Genomic DNA, 17,442 nt, shown 5'->3' with positions numbered 1-17,442 from the left:
ACTGAGAAACCAAGGGCAATTTTTTTTTTCTTCCCTTTTCTCCTGTACACTTTTTTTTTACATGTAGAACATTCTTTCTGTAACTGAAGAGATGAATTACTATTACAGACATTGATTCTGCTTAATTTCCCTTCAGATTCAACACAACACTTTGGTCTTTAAAGAAACATCTCCTTTGAGTTGAGAAATGGCATGTTCATTGATGTTAAACAGTCGTTGCTCTTGTGGCCACCGCAGTGTTTTTCAGGTCTTGGCCTTGAGACATCTCCATGGATCATACACTGAGTTATCATTTTAGCATTTGAGCTACTTACCCCTTAAGAGGCTACCTGCAGTGGCATCATGATCTAGGAGTAGGGAATATTCTCACAATTCATAAAGAATTATGTCTTATGCTAAACATGTATGCAATGTTTAGGGTATTTGGATACCTAATTTTTATTATTATTGTTGTTTTCTTTTCAGAAAGACAACCACATACTTAAAATGCATAATTAAAAGTAATAATAATAATAATAATGCAGGTCTTCTGCCAGAACTTGACTAGCAAAAAGTACTAGGTTCTAATGTGAAGAAATCATTAACACACTCATTAAAGCCTCCACACAGAAACATGAGAAAACTAAAATAAGATTTCTGATGCACAGTGATCTAGTTTTCCCCAGTCTCAACAATTAATTAAAGAAACAATATTTGTATTAAATGGATAAAACAAACCACCAACAAGACAGATAAGCAAGGCAACATGCAGTACCTAATTTATAAAATCTAACTGTAATATTTTTCAGTCTTTCTCTCTGGGGAAGCAACTACTAGGCAAATTTTGTAGCCTTCTGCTTTTCCACTACACCAGAGGTCTATAGGGATCTTCATGGAAGAATCCTATGGGAGACAGTCATGGATAAAAGATGGGTCCAGGACAGTTCATTGATTTTTAAGGATCACTTCCTGCAATCTCAAAAATAATACATTGTGATTTATAGGAAAGCAATCAAAGGCAGCAGGAGTCCTGTGCAGATACAGAAGAAGGTCCTGACAAATGTTTAACATAAAAAGGAACCATACAAGACATGGAAGTAGAGGCAGGTCATCCAGGAATAATATTAAGAGGCTTATCATACAGGGGTGGGATTAAGAAAACCAAAGCCCAGGTGAAGTTGAATCTGGTGAAAGATGTGAAGGGTGACAAGAAGGATTTCTTCAGGTGTATCAGCAGCAAAAAAGGAGACCAGGGAAAGTGTGGATCTGCTGCTAATGGGGCAGGACATATGACAACAAAGGACATGGAAAAGGTGAAGGAACTCCGTGACTTTTCTGCCCTATCCTTTACTGGTAAAACAGATGTTCAGGAATCCCAGGTCACTGAGAGCGAAAGGGGTCTGAACCAAAGAAAACCTACCTTGGTGGAGCAGGATCTGGTAATTTAAACAGACTGAACATACAATAGCCCATGGTATGTAACAGGACACATCCATAGGTGCTGAGACAGTTTACCAATGTCAGTGAGAGAGCACTGTTGACCATATTTAAAAGGCTGTGTCAGATGGGGGAGATTTATGGAAGAAAGCAAATGCCAATCCTATTTTCAAAAATAGCAAAAAAAAGGATAGAAGGAATTGCAGGCTGGTCAGCCTCACTTCAGTCCCTGGGAAGGTAATGGAGTGACTAATTCTGGAAACCATCTCCAAACATAGGAAGGAAAAGAAGGTAGGTAATTGGGAGTAGTCAGCAAAGATGTATGATAGGGAAGTCATGCCAATACTGGGGTCAATACCATTTAACCTCTTCATTAATGACTTAGATGATGGGATAGAATGCACCTACTGTGGATTTGAAGACAATACAAATTCTGCTGGCATTCATAGGGACCTTGATGAGCTAAAGAAAAGGGCTGATGGGAGGCTTGTGAAATTCAACAAGGGGAAATGCAGGGTCCTGTACCTGGGAATATCTACACAGGTATCTTCATGCCACCAGTAGAACTGTAAGTAGTATACAGAGTTTCCTGGAGGGCATGTAGTTTTGGAAGGAACATCAGATCCCTTAGCATTGAAAAGGGGAACTGAGACTTCAGTTGCTAGAGTTGATTTCCTCAAACACCTGTGTCTTACCTGTGAAACTAGCAGCTTTTAGATCGGATTACAAAAAGTAGGGAAGGATTTGCTGCTTCAAGGCTTTGTGTAAAAGAATTCTCAACATTGGTTGATTTGTACTAAATCTTGTAGCTTTACCATTGACTTTAGTCAGGTGTCATTTCCTGTTGCACACCACCAGAAAGTGGCAGATTACTTAGTAAACCCAGATTTTCCTCTGTATAGGTTTAAAGAGATGGAGACACTCACAAAGTTAGCTGTATATTTGATGAGTAATTGGTGGAACTTATTAATTGAGCTATGTTATTTTTCCTATCACAAGAAGAAACATTCTTCTCCTCTACGCTTGGTTGTGCTGCAACTTTCTTCCACCATTTCTTTGTTACCCTAAGCAAGGGAAGAGTAAAGGAGGCACAAATTTCTGCTTTCTTTGTCTAAACCCAGAAATATAAAACACTGAAGCACTTCATAGTAAAAAGGAGACACTCTTTCAAGCGCTAACTTCCTGATATATATATGTATGCATCTATCAATTATATAGCGGAAAGCTTATCAAGAGAGTCTAGAAATGTTATAGCTTCCATTCAGACTTTAATGCCATTGAAGCTGGTGGCTTCAATGAATTCAAAGAATTTCTGTTGGTTTCTGTGTCATTCATAGAGGGAAAAGTACAATTTTCCTTTTTATTTGCTCGTAAGAATCAATATGCAAACAGACATATAAAGGCATTAAAGACTAATTAGCATTTTCTTTCATGTTGGCACTTCATGAACCAAGATGGATCCTTTCCCTCCCCAAACATATTGTATTGATTTGTCCTAGTCTTAACAAATCTTGAACTAGTACAGATTAGTGTGTGAGAGTGCAATAAGCCTTAGGCTACACCCAGTAAAAGGTGCAGGTATGACAAAAAGGGCTTAGTTGGAATTTAGGCACCTACTTCCAAAGCTGTGAACCAGAGAACCGTATGCACGTCTGGTCTTTTAATCATCCGTACTTCCCTTGTTCAGATCTTATTTTGGTTTTCGCTATTTTAAACTACAAATTCTTAAACTGGTTTTCTGAGCTACAGTCTGGAGGTGACATGTGAAGTTAGTTGTTCAGCTAGCTGTCTAAGCTTCCTCCTGAAGGCACTCCATTCCAAAGTAAGGCAGTTATCATAGAATTGATTGTTTTCTAGACTGTTATTTTTTGTTTGGTTGTTGTTATCGTTGAGGGTTTTTTTAATTGGTTTCTGAGACAGTCTTGACCAGCTCAGTAGCTCAGACTTAAAAATAGAGGTGATGAAGAGGAATCTGGATGTTTAAGTCCATTTCTATGTATTCTAAGGAATTTCTACTGATGTTCTGAAAACTTTTTTTTTTTTAAATAACCAAAAATGCAAACAACTATTCATGTTTAGAAACATTTTCCTGTCTTGTCCATAGGGAAATCTCACCAGTGTAAGCCACATTTTCCCCATTCTAAAATGAAATGTGCTTTGTCTGGCTAAAACGGTTATGTCTTGATTCTCTCCCCATCATTCCTTAACAGCAAGTTCATTAGAAGATATTCCTAATCTTCTTTTCTGATTACTAAGTATGCATGATTCCATCTCATTTTATCTCTATAGATATTTTTTTTTGGCATCTAACCATATCAGAAACACTACCATGCTTATATCAGTAATTTACAGATTGACTTCTTCACCAAGTAATTTGTTTCTCAAGCTTTATGTTCTGCATTATCCTGTGTCTGATAAAGTGTCCATTCTAGCTGATGCTTTTCCTGTACATTTTGCTGATATGGGTTGTCTGATGTGTTTTAACTTTGTTGATCAAAAACCCTGGACACTTCCGCAGTGGAGTCACTATTTTATGTCACTACCCTTTATTCATCTGCTGTTTTAATGAAACTTCTTTGTCCTTAATAGCTTTGAGATCTTTTCCCTCTCTCACAGGTGGTTGAAATTGAAAATTAAGTTTTAAAGGGATTTGGAGGAAGGACAAGGGAATAACAGACAGATAATACACCGGCTGATCATATGGGTTTCATTTTCCTAGAAAACAGGTTGAAAAACATGACCATTTTGAAAATTAAAAAACCCAAACATTTTCAATAAATCTGAATTAATATTTTCAGTACAGCTTAGAGTATGCATAAAACAGTAGCTGACATTTCACTGGGAAACTAGAGAGGTATAACTTATAATAAATTTGTATCATATGCACATATATAGTTATTTTGGTTTGAATTTCCTTTTTATTCCTCATTCTAGTCATCTTAAGATAGACAACTAAAATAGGTTGGATGCATTGTATTCTGGAATTGGGCATTTAACACCAGATATAAGTGGCTGGACTTGGTTGCTGAAACATAGGTGTCTTGTGTAATTTGATATCCTCATGGGTATTCAAAAACTTTTGTGGGGAAGATAGATGTGCACTGAACTCATGACAGTGTCATTTGTGTCTTCCTGGTGCAGGGTATTGAATCCAGGAGGATCTGAGAGGACACAAGATGCCTACGTACAGTCACTGAAAATCCTACTGTAGAGGTGGGATTCAGCTAGAGACTCTGATATCTAAATGTGCATTCAATTCAGGTGTCTACATGTGAGCCAAGTGTCTAAATTGTTATACTCTAACAGAGATGTAACTAGTACAGTCCGTGAAGCCTTAGAGATACATTTAGCTATACTTTAGAGATAATATCTCTCAATTTCGATCTAACATAATTTTTTTTAACCTGAATTCTGCCCTAAACATCACTGTTTGCATGATAGATGCCTAAAGTTTGATCAGATGAATTTTCATTCACATGTCACCACGCATTGTATACTTTTCATGGTCTGGGGGGGGTGGTGGTGTCATTCCTCCTCTTTGTCTATGCAAAGGAAGCTACTTCAAAGGCTGTTTTTTGCCCAGCACAGCCAGCCAGGACTCTTAGCCTCTGAGAAGCCTTTCTGTTTTCAGACAGTACCCAATAGCTCTTCCCAGCTTCCCCAGTATGCTCTGGTATGAAAATGCCTTACTGTTTTTCTGCCGTCCTTCTCGACAATCAGGTGTCATAACCATAGATCTTCTCTGAAGAATGTATTGCTTAGGAAACAGCCCTTTCTGTACCTCTTTCCTAACTCACACATATTACAATGAACACAATATAACAGACTTCACTTTCAAACTTCAGGGGATTCCCGGTAGACAGGGAAGTCAAGTCAATGAATTTTGATTATTGAAATGCCTTTTGTTATGATGCCTACAGCAAAATTGTCAAGGGCTACAATGCTACAACTCTATCCCAATTATGTGGAGGCTAGATAATGAAGTAATGAATGCCCTTGCACTATTTTCTTGTGTTCTTCTCTCTGTTGGAAAAGGTTTCTTACCTTGTGTCTTAGATACTCTTTTCAGGGCAGAGCTACCTTCTTGTCCAACATTGGTAGGACGTAGAATGCCATCACAGCTTAGCAGAGGGGGCTATGCAAATAATATTGAATAAACCTGTTAAAAATATGGTTTAAATAAACATGTTTTTGTTATCAGCAAGGCTTTTTATTCCTATGTGTTCTAAAGTTTAGCTGTGTGGTAGTAGTAGTGAATTACTGCACCTTACAGATACAGAAGAGAAAGAATACAGAGAGGCAGCAGCACTGGCACATCCAATCATGAAAGTATATTTAATGAAAATTATTGCGCACTGTAAGTTGTGTTTTCCCAGAGAAGTCTACAGAAGTCTCATAGTACCTATTATTGTAATCCATAATCTGTTGATCCATCTATTTTCAATGCTTTGTAGTCCCACCATTTCTTCTAAGGATGCCTAATGATGCCTCTTGCTGGCTGCTGAACTTGGCATGTAACACATTTTTAAAACAGCTTTGACATTCACCTCATCTGTAATGTAATAGGTAACTTTGGTGTGGGGTGTTTTTAGCTTTGTACCTTTACAAGATCTTTTGCTTGGCCAACCAACTGGAATCAATGACTTCATTACCTGCCTTTTATCTGATACATGTTTGTTCAGCGGACCTGCAGTTTGTTTAGCCTCATTGTGCTAGTTGGGATTCACTCTTCCCTCTTCCCCCTTCTCACTTTAATAATCGTATTTGTTATTATGTTTATATCTCATGGAGGCTTTTGATGCACTTTGGAAGGAGGTGAAGCTACTTTTAGCACAGCATTTATCTGGTAGTTTGTCTAGACGTGAGTTACATGAAGTTTCCCCCTTACCAAGGGATGGTCTGCTTTTGCAAACGCAGATGTTGGCTTATGTGGTCAAGTTTTGAAACGTCTTGCTTGTCACACTTACCTGATCTGGATTACTGTTATTCTTGTGCTGCTTTGGTTTTTTGCAGTACTTTTATTTGCTCTGTGGCCTGTAAATCATGTTTAAGTACAGATGACAAGCTTTTGCCAAGGCCTGATTTAGCTCTTAGGTGAATCAAAGCATTCTGTATCAAAGTTGTTTTCCAATTGATAATGCCACTTGAAAAATAAGCAAAGTACAGCTGAAAAAAATGTATTCTGCCTTCATGTTCATGTAGAACATACTCAAGGTACGCAAGATCCTCAACTCCGTGTATTTAGGATTGTATGAGATCAGCTGTAACGTGCAAACCTGCCCCTTGGGGGTGGTGAGAAAAGATGTGCTAAATGGCCTATTGCCAGGAGCTGTGCATAAATATTGGATTCAGGTCAATAGTATCTGGAGATGTTATTAGAGGGCATAGTGAATCTGTGAGGTTGGAGGATAAGAAGAAATTTAGAGATGATTAAAGGAAATGCCTGATTAGCCTATGAAATTCATAGTCACAAGAGACCAAAGCAAGGGTTTGCAATTAAAATTAAGAAGCCTAATTTTCAGTGAGAAAAGAGACTGACCCAGAAGCTGGGATCTGTGTCCTTTTCCAAAACATAGATAGAAAACACTTTTTAACTATTTCACCAGTTTCTTCTGGGAACTTTACTAGAGCAGGGCACACTTCTGTCTGTTTTCCAAAATCCTTTTGGCACAGCTTCCAAGAATTTTCCTTGAGCTGAAGCGAGATCAGGGAGGGTACTTCCATAAGACACAGAGATATGGCAGGACCTCCAGGCAGCCCTACAAAGGAATGTTCCATGAGTGGCGACTGCTGGTGCCATGTGCTCTCACAAACTGCTGAGCTTGCCAGGCAGACAAGTATTCAATAAAAGACGTGGTCAACCCTCTAATTCCTCAATGCTATATTTTGATATTTTTGTGTGTTTGAATCAACATAATTAAGATTACATATTTTTCACTAATAAAATATATACATTATTTCCACTAGTGAAAAAATATGTACAATACAGTGAGCTTCTATCGATTAGTCTGACAAATCGGTCCCAAAGAAGGAAAAAAAAAATCTCTCTTCTACTTATGTTTGTGTTCATGTGGGTTGAAATATTTGTTATTTCTGATTTATGCAGTAAATCACTGATACCATTACACCATAAACCCATAAACTTTAAATATCTGTTCTTGTATTGAAATCAGTCTTTTCAGCTCAAAGCTTATTTTGATAGTTTATTTTTCTCTATTTTTTTAATTTAAAAAATCTGTATGAGTTTTAATTTCAAACTATAACTTTAAAATAATGTGATTTAAGATAGTTGAGAATATTTGGAAGGAAAAATGAGTAGCTGATTTACTTTGAATATGAATTATGCTTTTTGTTCTATTTCTTGTGTCTGTATCTCTAAGGTAGCTCTCATAATGACAAGAAGAATTTGATCTAACGGGTTATTTTTCTTCCAGAAGTTGTTTTATCTTGATCTTTTCTTTTTTTTTTTTTTTTTTTTTTTTTCCTTTAATGGCAAAGAAAATAGGAGATGACACATACATTGTGATTGTCATATAGTGCTTTTCATTCTGTTTGGTAGGGAGAGTAAATTTCTGCTGCATAAACCCAATAGTTGCGTTAAGGCAAATGAAACTCAGAGGAAAGAATCATTTCTCAGTAACTTCTATAAGTTATGAAAGTATCTGGTTGGGCCACAGACCATACACTACTCTAGCATACAATGCACGGCAGGTCAATGAGGAAACCAAACACACCATGCCTCTACAGACATAGCTAATACAGCAGACAAGAAAAGCACTTCTTCAGGGAAAAGGTTCAGATACTGGTACTTCAAGAAAGGTGGATCAGATGGTTTAAAATGTGTTGATAGCTCTTTGGCTGGTTGCTGGCTTCTAGAAGGAATTCATGTGTCCCTGAAAAGATGGTAGGTGCACTGCAAGCTCTGGAAAGGGCAACATTTTAAAATCACCAAGGAAAATTTAAAAAGAGCAGGAATTTGCAGCACAAATTAAAAAAAAAAAAAAATCACATCAAGAAGGACAAGATTCCATATGTTCATAACATTCCTGACCTATTTTTGCCTGCCTACTCTTTAAAATCTCTAATGATGAATATAAAACAGCATTCCAGTGCTTCACCATCTCCACCCTTCACCAGTTTTCCAAAGTCCAGTGTTTGTCCTCCTAACCAGAGCAGACATGTCCAAGACTTATGTTCTTTAATTACCTCTTATATTCCAGGTGTTGTCAGTCTCCATTCTTCTAAACTAAGCAGTCATGATTTCTTCAATCTTTCCTCACAGTTCATATTCTCAAGGCCTCAGATTATTCTTGTTGGTCACCTCAGACCATTGTCCAACAGTCCCACAACCTTCCTGAATTGTTTGGCACAAAGTAGGACACATAAATGAAGACTCAGCATGTGAGTGTTACTTTACAGATGGAGAAGCAATTATCAAAGCCCCATACAAACCAGCAGTGCCAACTTAATTTAACCACACAGAGGTGTTTAGAATCAGGTTGACCAGTCTAATTTAATCATGAAGAAAGAAGATCATGTCGAATAGAAACTCCCAGAACTACCCTAAGAACAAATTGTTGCCTAATAATCAGCAAAGTGCCATTAAAACCATTTATTCAATGAAACAGTCTTGATTTATAGCAGTTGAAGAGCTTGGTCACAACTTTTTTGGCAGCACTAATTGTTATGATAGTGTGGGATATGTTGATAGGCCACCTGAACTCAACCCCAGATGAAAGAAATTTGGAAGGAGTGTTCAAAAAGACAGGGATCCTATCTTCATTGTGGCAGTGTCCCTCAATAGATTCAAAGAAATGCTGCATGTCAGAAATTCTGTTATGAACTTCAATTTCTGTTATAACACCATGGCTGTTTCAAATTGCTTAGGTTTAAAACATGAAATATGAAACTTCCTTTAATTTAAAAAATAATTTAAATCAGTGTTTGAAGAGTGCAGGGCACTCTCTTTGCTTAAAACGGGTTTAAGACTTTCTTCTTGTCACATCCTACATCAAGAACAGTCTTCCACTGTTAGGTAAACTATAAAGGAACTAAGCCCTTAATCCCTTGCAAGTCTCTGCATTCTTTTCCAGTTAGTGACAGTGTTCGGAAGTTTAATAACTGCTGCGCTTTTGTGCATCATTACTGCAACATCTGTGCAGCACAGCCTTTAACATCTTAAGATGCAGAAGCCTCAGTGCTTGGAGATCTTCAGGGATGTACAGAGTTGTCCAGTGAGTTCCTCATCACGTAGCAGCAATTCGGAGATGTTCTTAACACATAGGTACATCCAACCTATGGCTTCCAAAGCTATCTATTTTTTTTATAATATTGGAATTTGGGGAGTAAAGGATGGTTGTTGGACCAAGTGATGTAGATTGACATATGTCTATACATGTCTTGAATATTCCTAACAAGAAAACTAGTTAGTTCACTCAAATTATTGTATACGCAGTGTAAGTGGTGAGTAAAGCAGGTTCACTGGGTAAAATGGGTTCCTTTGGGGATAAAATTCTTATATTCTGCTATGCAAACTGTTGTCACCCTACTATAGTTGGCAAAAGCTATGTGGTTTTACACAAGATAAATAGCTGCCTCCAAACACTGGCATTTACTAGTATTTATTATTTATGAATATTTGTATGTATTATTTATCTCTGTAGCCAAGTGTTTCCTGTGCATTTTCCCAGAGAAGACCACAATGTTTGATCCCTGCCCCAAGGAACTTAGAAACTGATCGGTAATTACTAAGAAATGGCTATGTCTGGCAATTACAAATTTTGTACAAGAGGCACTGTATAGTCCCCAAAGAACTTCAAGAAGGGAGGCAATAGAGACTGGAAAATTACTAAGTCTGAACAGTCAAGTATTTACTTCCTTAAGTGAAGGGAGGTGGTGGTGGAGGTGTATGTGCACGTGTGTGTGTTACAAAAAGATAAAATTATTTCTCTATACATTTGGCAATGAAACTTTTATAAATTGTTTTGTGAGTTGTGGGTTTTGTTTTTGTCCCCCCCCCCCCAGCTGGAGCATATCTTACCCATCAATTGGAAAAGATAAGTACATAAATACACATTTCTAGTATACCCATCAAGAATACATAATCTTGCTTATTTTAAGGTTCAGAAAACAAAGTGAGAGAAGTGGGGAAGTGCTTGGCCCCAGACACTTCACTGTGATCCCCTGAATAAAGAAGAATGAATCTGTGTTCTTACCCCACTGGTGTGACACTGCTAGGATTGTAAAGATCACTTGAGATACCCGTGGCATTTCCCAAACTGTATTACAAAGGGTGGGGTGGGGGGAGGCGGAGAGTGGAGATGACACACACACAACTTGGCTTTTAAAGTCAGCCTAGCCCTTTTGAGGAGGTTCTGGCTAAAGGGACACAGAATCTGTGGTCACATCTCAACCTTCATTAAGTCACTTGCTTGTGACAGAAGCAAACATACTTGTTAAAAGTTAAAAATATTTATTTTTGCAACAGATGGAAAATTTGCGTTCCCAGTGTATGGGCTAACCCTTCAAACAGATGCAGGAATATGCTAAAGTATGAGAATAAAACCACAGCAACATAGCCTAACACAGGTGGCCTAAATTTACTAAATTATGTTTTATGACAATTGATAATTCTATAATTTGTAGAGATTGGGTCTCATTGTAATTACACTGTTCAAATGTATAAATATAAAATGCTTTTATATTTATACATGAGCATAAAAACTCATTGCCACATAGAACCCCATTAAAGAAGACTAAGAAAACAGTGATTTATTTGGGCCTGCATAAGAAAAAAGGAACAACATTTTGTGTAAGTAAACTCTCTTTTGTTTAAATAATGAGGTCACGTTGCATTGTCTCTTTTTCTCATTTCTCGCTATCTTTGTTTTCCTTTCTTACTCCTCATATATCAATACAAAGACACATAAATTGAACCAAACTCTTGATTATTATGGGTGGGATTTTGTAAACAAAGATGTGAGAACATGTAAAACAAAGGCATGAATGATCCTGTGGCACAGAAAACAGACATCATGGAGAGTTTTTCAAGGAAGAAGTTAAAAGCTGACAGAAATCAATTTCACTTGGATTCTTCCATGGCAAGAGCATTTACATATAGTCAACTAGGTGCAATTTGGGAAGGCAAAACACAGTATGAGGCTGAACATAAGCAAGGTGGGAACTGATGACTAAAGAAAAGCTAAGAAAACTACAGGAATCTTCTTTGTTTTGTAAGAGAAAGCTTAGCCAGCAAAGAGGCATGAGCAATTTACTCATCCTCTATGCAATGTATATCGTTTTGTTACTTACATTAATTTATTGTCAGATTAAATAATCCCAAATAACTGGAACAGTCTAGGATCTCACTATAGTATTGCTTGTCCGTATACAGTTGGTGGTTTAACAAATGGATGAAGTTTTATCTCCATTCTATGAATAAGGAACTTGGGCACAGAAAGCTGAAATACGAGCTTATACTACTGCGAAAGTCCCAAAGGCAGACTACTATTTCCCTACACAGGCATGCAATTCCCTGTTAGTGTTGTGAGTAAAGAAAAAACAACTGAGCAGTACAGGGTTTGGTGCCTAAACACTGTTCAGTCTGTAACGACACGTTCTTTACAGAAGTTTAAGCAGTTATATTTAACCTAATATTGGTCTAGCAGAATAGAAAATACTTTTGTTATGTTTAATAGCATTTGACTGTGGTATAAACTAATCTTTTGTGATTTATGACAGAAGTTGTCCATGAAACTTCAGTCATCTAAAAATCTGACTTTTATTGTAAGCTTATTATCAATGAAGAGGGAGATTAGTATATCCCAAGTGGTAGTCGGTTCAATATAAATCATCATAAACTTGTACTTCAGCAATAAAGTCACCTAACAACTGCATGCCTTAAATGAGCTGTCTCCCCCTCCCCTGGGAATTTAAGTTAAATAACTTAACCTTTTCTAAGTAATTTCATGAATAAACTGCCTTTGTTTCTGGTGGCAAGCTTTCCAACACACTGTCATTCTCCATACTACTTATGTATGCTTCAAGGCTCAATGAAATTTAGGGGAGAGGGTTGTTCTACAGTGCTGCTGTGGCTTCCTTGTTGCATTAACATGGCAAGTGTCAGGTGGCCCTGGCAAAGGGGCTTTTAGATTTTGGTTCCTGTCCTTTCCACATTAAAATGGCTTCTGCAGCTTCCAGCAAGATTAAGGGAAAATTGTTTCGTGCATGGTGTAAAGTGTGAGTTAAATAATGCAACACACACAAATACCTGCCCCTTGACCTCTCTGTCCTCAGTATCTTGATGACATTGCATGAATTTTAAATGTACCATGCCTGTTCATGGCACACTTTCATGCCCGGTTCAATCACAGCCTTCTCAGACATCAAGTAGAAGAAAATATTCTAATAATTTATTTTGATTTGAGACTACATTTGTGAAATATCACAAACTATACCATTGCTTTCCTCTGCAGTTCAGTTCCTGTAGCTTACTTGCGTGGGCATTCCTTCCTGGCCACTACCTAAGTGTGTCAGGCAAGGTCAGGCTTTCAACTGACTATTATGGGAGTCTAGACAAGCAGTGGGACTGGGATACCTGCTTGTATATGCTTAAAGTCAGGTGAAATAAATTCCATTTTAGCACTTGATTCAGTTGCCAAAAGGCACATGTCTAGTGCCCTGGAGTACTTGGAATACCTGTGACCAGGTTGGCAAGCACGACACCTGGTATCACTTGGAGGTTCCCTACAGTGCCTGAAATGTTTCTGTTGGCACATACAATACAGGACATTCTGGAAGCTGGAGGCCAGGAGGGATATTTTGAACATCTATGTCTATATCTGGGCAATCCTAGTCTTTGTAGTCAGTGACTTAGGAGTGTGATTCCTCTGACCAGATACTAGTGTTTACTTTAAGGTTGGATGACTTACACCAAGTAACATTGTCTTCATTGACCAGCTCTCCTCTGAGTAAAAAGGAAGAGGGACATGCAGACTACTACACTGTAGATGCCTGCATTTAGCTACCCAAATGTATCTCATCTTAGTAATTTATACATTAGACTTGCATATATGAGAAAGAATACTCTCTGGTCAAAAGGCAAGAGCCCAAAACACACACCCTGTGGCCAAAAATAAGGAGGAATATGTTAGTTGAGTGGTGTTCTGAGGGCGTAGCTTGTTATTTATTTTTAATTCTCAGTCCCATTTCCTTCAAATGTCAGTTGAATTTCACTGATTCATGAATGTGTCTATGCATTTACTTCCCTACACAGGCACGTAATTCCGCGTTAGTGTTGTGAGTAAAGAAATGTAAAAAATAAAAATAAAAAATAAATAAAAAAAATTAAAAAAAGTAAAAAAAGTAAAAAATGACTGAGCAGTACAGGGTTAGGTGTCTAAATGCTGTTCAATCTAACAGTCTGTAATGACCTGTTCTTTACAGAGGCTGTCCCTTTTCTTTGAAATTATTCATTCCCCATTTTCTTTGCAGTTTCCTAGTGAAAGACAAAACACATGGATCTAACACAAGATTAATGCTATCCTTTCAGTGGACTTAAAGAGTAACTTGATAAGGTATGGGTAAAGGATAGATACAGGATACCTCCTGGACAGTTTTGAGTGGAGGCTTTCGTATGCACCTCTGTGAATTATTGTTTGATTAAAGACTGACCTCTTTCAGAAGATAAAAAGGAAAGCACTTATAGGACAGTGCACATGTATTTACAATGCCCTAAAGGCAGCAGAGAGGTGTCCTTAGGTGTTTATGTCCTGTTTCTGCAAGAATTCACGTACAGATGGACAGCAGTCTCATTGTGCATGAGTAGCAAACATCCAGCTTCCCTCTTGCAAATCAGAGCGGTCAGGCAGATGTTACCGCAGGGCAGCCAGTCTCTGAGACATGAGGGTGAGAGTGGAGTACTTGAATGGTAAGGCCAATATGGGATGCATCTTCTATATTTAAAAGTAAGAGTATTTATACTGTAACAAAGAAATCTAGAGTATTCATTAGTAAGTTTGTGATGTAGTTACCAGAGGAAGACAGAGATGTACTATATGAACATGAGTCTTGTGCATATATATACACACACACATATAAAATGCGTACATAGATATATATATAGATACACTCTGCTCATTTTCTCAAATATCTGTTTTTCAGACAATACAGTTAAGCTCCTGATTAGCAAACCTGGCAACTGTTCCTCTACCATATACTTTCTAGAAGCAGCCTCTAGCCAGGTTTGCATTTTAAAAAAATAAACAGTAACTTTCCACTCTACTAGCTAAAGCACATTAATTTTTACATGATCTATTTTAAGCAAGTGGGCATATGAAATTCACACTTTTTTTTTTTAATAGCTTAGGATTTTCTCTAAGAAGTGTTATGCAAAGATTGCTCTGTGACAGGTCATCTGTGTTTATGGTATAAATTAGTGTGAGTGTTAAGTTAACCTTTGTAATTGTACACTTTTGAAAAAGAAAATTGTGAAAGATGGAATTGGGCACATTATAAGAAATAGCTTTTAATGCCTCATCCAGTTGCATATTGCTAGAAATCCGAATTTTTACACTTTTTTTTTTAAACAACTTTGTGGAATAGAGCACAGGGATTTTTGTTGGGGGGGATGGATAGTAAAAGTTCTGTCTACTGTTAAAAATAGTTTAAGGTACTTATTCTGTAATTGCGCAGACCTCATAAATTTTCTATCATGTGACAAATGATACTGCTGCTGAGAGAGGAATTTTCATTATGTTGATTAACTTTTCCAAGACACTATGGGCCATATGCCATTACACTGAATTGCAATTTACTCTTACTCTGAAAGTAAGTTTGTTGATTTTGTGACTGCTCAAAAACTAAAGTAATAAGTTGTGTGAGTTGCACTTCACTGTTAGTTGTTTATGTAGCTGTTACTATAATCAAGGACTATGACTTTTGCTCCAGGCTGAGTATATAGCAGCTCAAAATCATAAACAGGTATTGAACATTTGAAGAAGTTTCTTGCACTTCCAGGATATGATCCAAAAGAGAAAAAAAGGAAAAGAGAGGAAAGGAGAGGAAAAAGAAAAAATAAAATTCTTACTAGTGCAGCAGTGATCTCATTTATTATCATGGGAGTTTTTACCTTCCGTATCTTAAGGAAAGTTCAAAAGTGTTGGGTTTTTTTGTAAGAATAATCAGACAATAAATCATGTTTTGGGTATCACCATGCTTTTGTTCTCCCTCCAGGTCTTCAGCAGAAGCAACTTTGAAGCCACAATCAGTTCTGGAAACTCATGAGTGAAGCTGTCATTTTACTAATAGCTAGGTGTTTTCTTCGGCCCCACCAGCACTTACAGGCTGATGTGAAGACAAGTGAGATAGGTTTTGCACCAAGTTTCTGTTGACTGGCTGCCCCAGGTTCATTAAAGTCTTCAAGAGAAGAAAAATGCAGTTGAAACTCAGGTAGATTTTCCAAGTATTCTTGCTCTTTTTACACACTAAAACCTGACTTTCCTTAAAAACTTTCTTCCTTTCACTCTTCCCTACCCAGACCTGAAATTATAATGATTATTTGCCCTAGGGTCTGTTAGAAAAAAATAAATATTTTAGTCATGTATATTATTTTATTTGTCCTTAGAAAGTCTTTAGCAATTAGATTTCTTGGAGTTTAAAAGTTTTTCATTATCCTCTGCAAATATCTTTACATCTATCAGACTGTACCTGTGCCATCTTTAAAGTGCCTGTTGGCAGAAAGGTGTAGATGTCTTGACAAGATATTATTTTGTAAGAATAGCAGTGAAGGTGCTAAATTTTACACTTTAAAAACAAGTAAAAAGAAGATATCAAAGTGCCAATAAGATTAATCAGCATAGCACATTTTAATGATTTTGTAAGAAAATGTTAGTAAGCTATTTCTATTCTATATCAAGATTTAACAATAGGTATATTGCATATTAACATGAGTTACTGTGGCTGGAATTACTACAACTTATTCCATTAAATGTACACACATGCATTTCAAATCATTGCAAGATCTGCTAAAAATATGAGTAAGATTATGTCATCTCCACAAAATGAGTATACATCACAAAGCTGTAAAGCTTGGCTACAAAGTGTCATGTTTCCAAAAACTTTGATCATTGTAAATGATCAAAAAACCCTTTATTGAGAACTCAGTGTGTTTGTCACAGATGGTCTAAATGGTCCTGAAGAAAAGAAAATGCAGCCCACAGCACTTCACAACTACCAAAACCTGAGGGGAACTTACAACCTAAAGTCCAGGCTTTAAATCTTGATTCTACTGAAGATAATGGCAAAATTCCTATTGGCATTGGAAAAGCTGGAATTTTGACCTTAGCTGGAGTTCTCCTTGGAATAAAAAGATATTTTTATACCTATTTCTTAGGTTTCTATATATTTGAGGTATAATCATTCAGAGGTCTGGAAGATTTGGCTTGACTATTGGTTTGCAGTAATGGGTCTCCAAAACATGGGTTATGTTTAAGACACGTTATGAGAAATTTTGATGGGCTTGAGGGTATATTCTCTGGGCACTCATGAACTGGCTTCCCACAGGAGTGTATTTTAGACTAATTTTAGAGGGAACCAGTTGTGTTGAGGGAGAGGGGAATCTCAAAGATACCCTAAAATTCAGAGCATGCTCAAGTATATATTTCCCTAAGTAGGCCCTATAGTACTGTGGCTGACTAATCTATGCCTCATTTGCTGCTGCACAGATACTACAGAGGGAAAAAAAGAAAAGGGAGCAAATAATTAAACTCAAACACCATCATGTGAATCTCTTCCATGGTACCAAAAAAGCACTGAAGTATAGTGGCTTAATGTAAGCCAGTAATTCATATATACCTTTGTGTTATGATAAGACTGAAAGACTTTATCATATCATATGAGAAACTTCAGCTCCTAACAATTTGATAATGTTGTTTTAAATGTCAGCTTTCATTAAAAAAAAAAAGTATTGTATTCCTACTGTTGTGCAGAATATAACCAGTGCAGCAACATCTGCTGAAGATGTGACAA

The sequence above is a fragment of the Falco naumanni genome, chromosome 3, assembly GCF_017639655.2.
Source record: "Falco naumanni isolate bFalNau1 chromosome 3, bFalNau1.pat, whole genome shotgun sequence".
NCBI lineage: Eukaryota > Metazoa > Chordata > Aves > Falconiformes > Falconidae > Falco > Falco naumanni.
The sequence above is the reverse complement of the archived record's forward strand: the minus strand, read 5'-3'. Positions refer to the sequence as shown.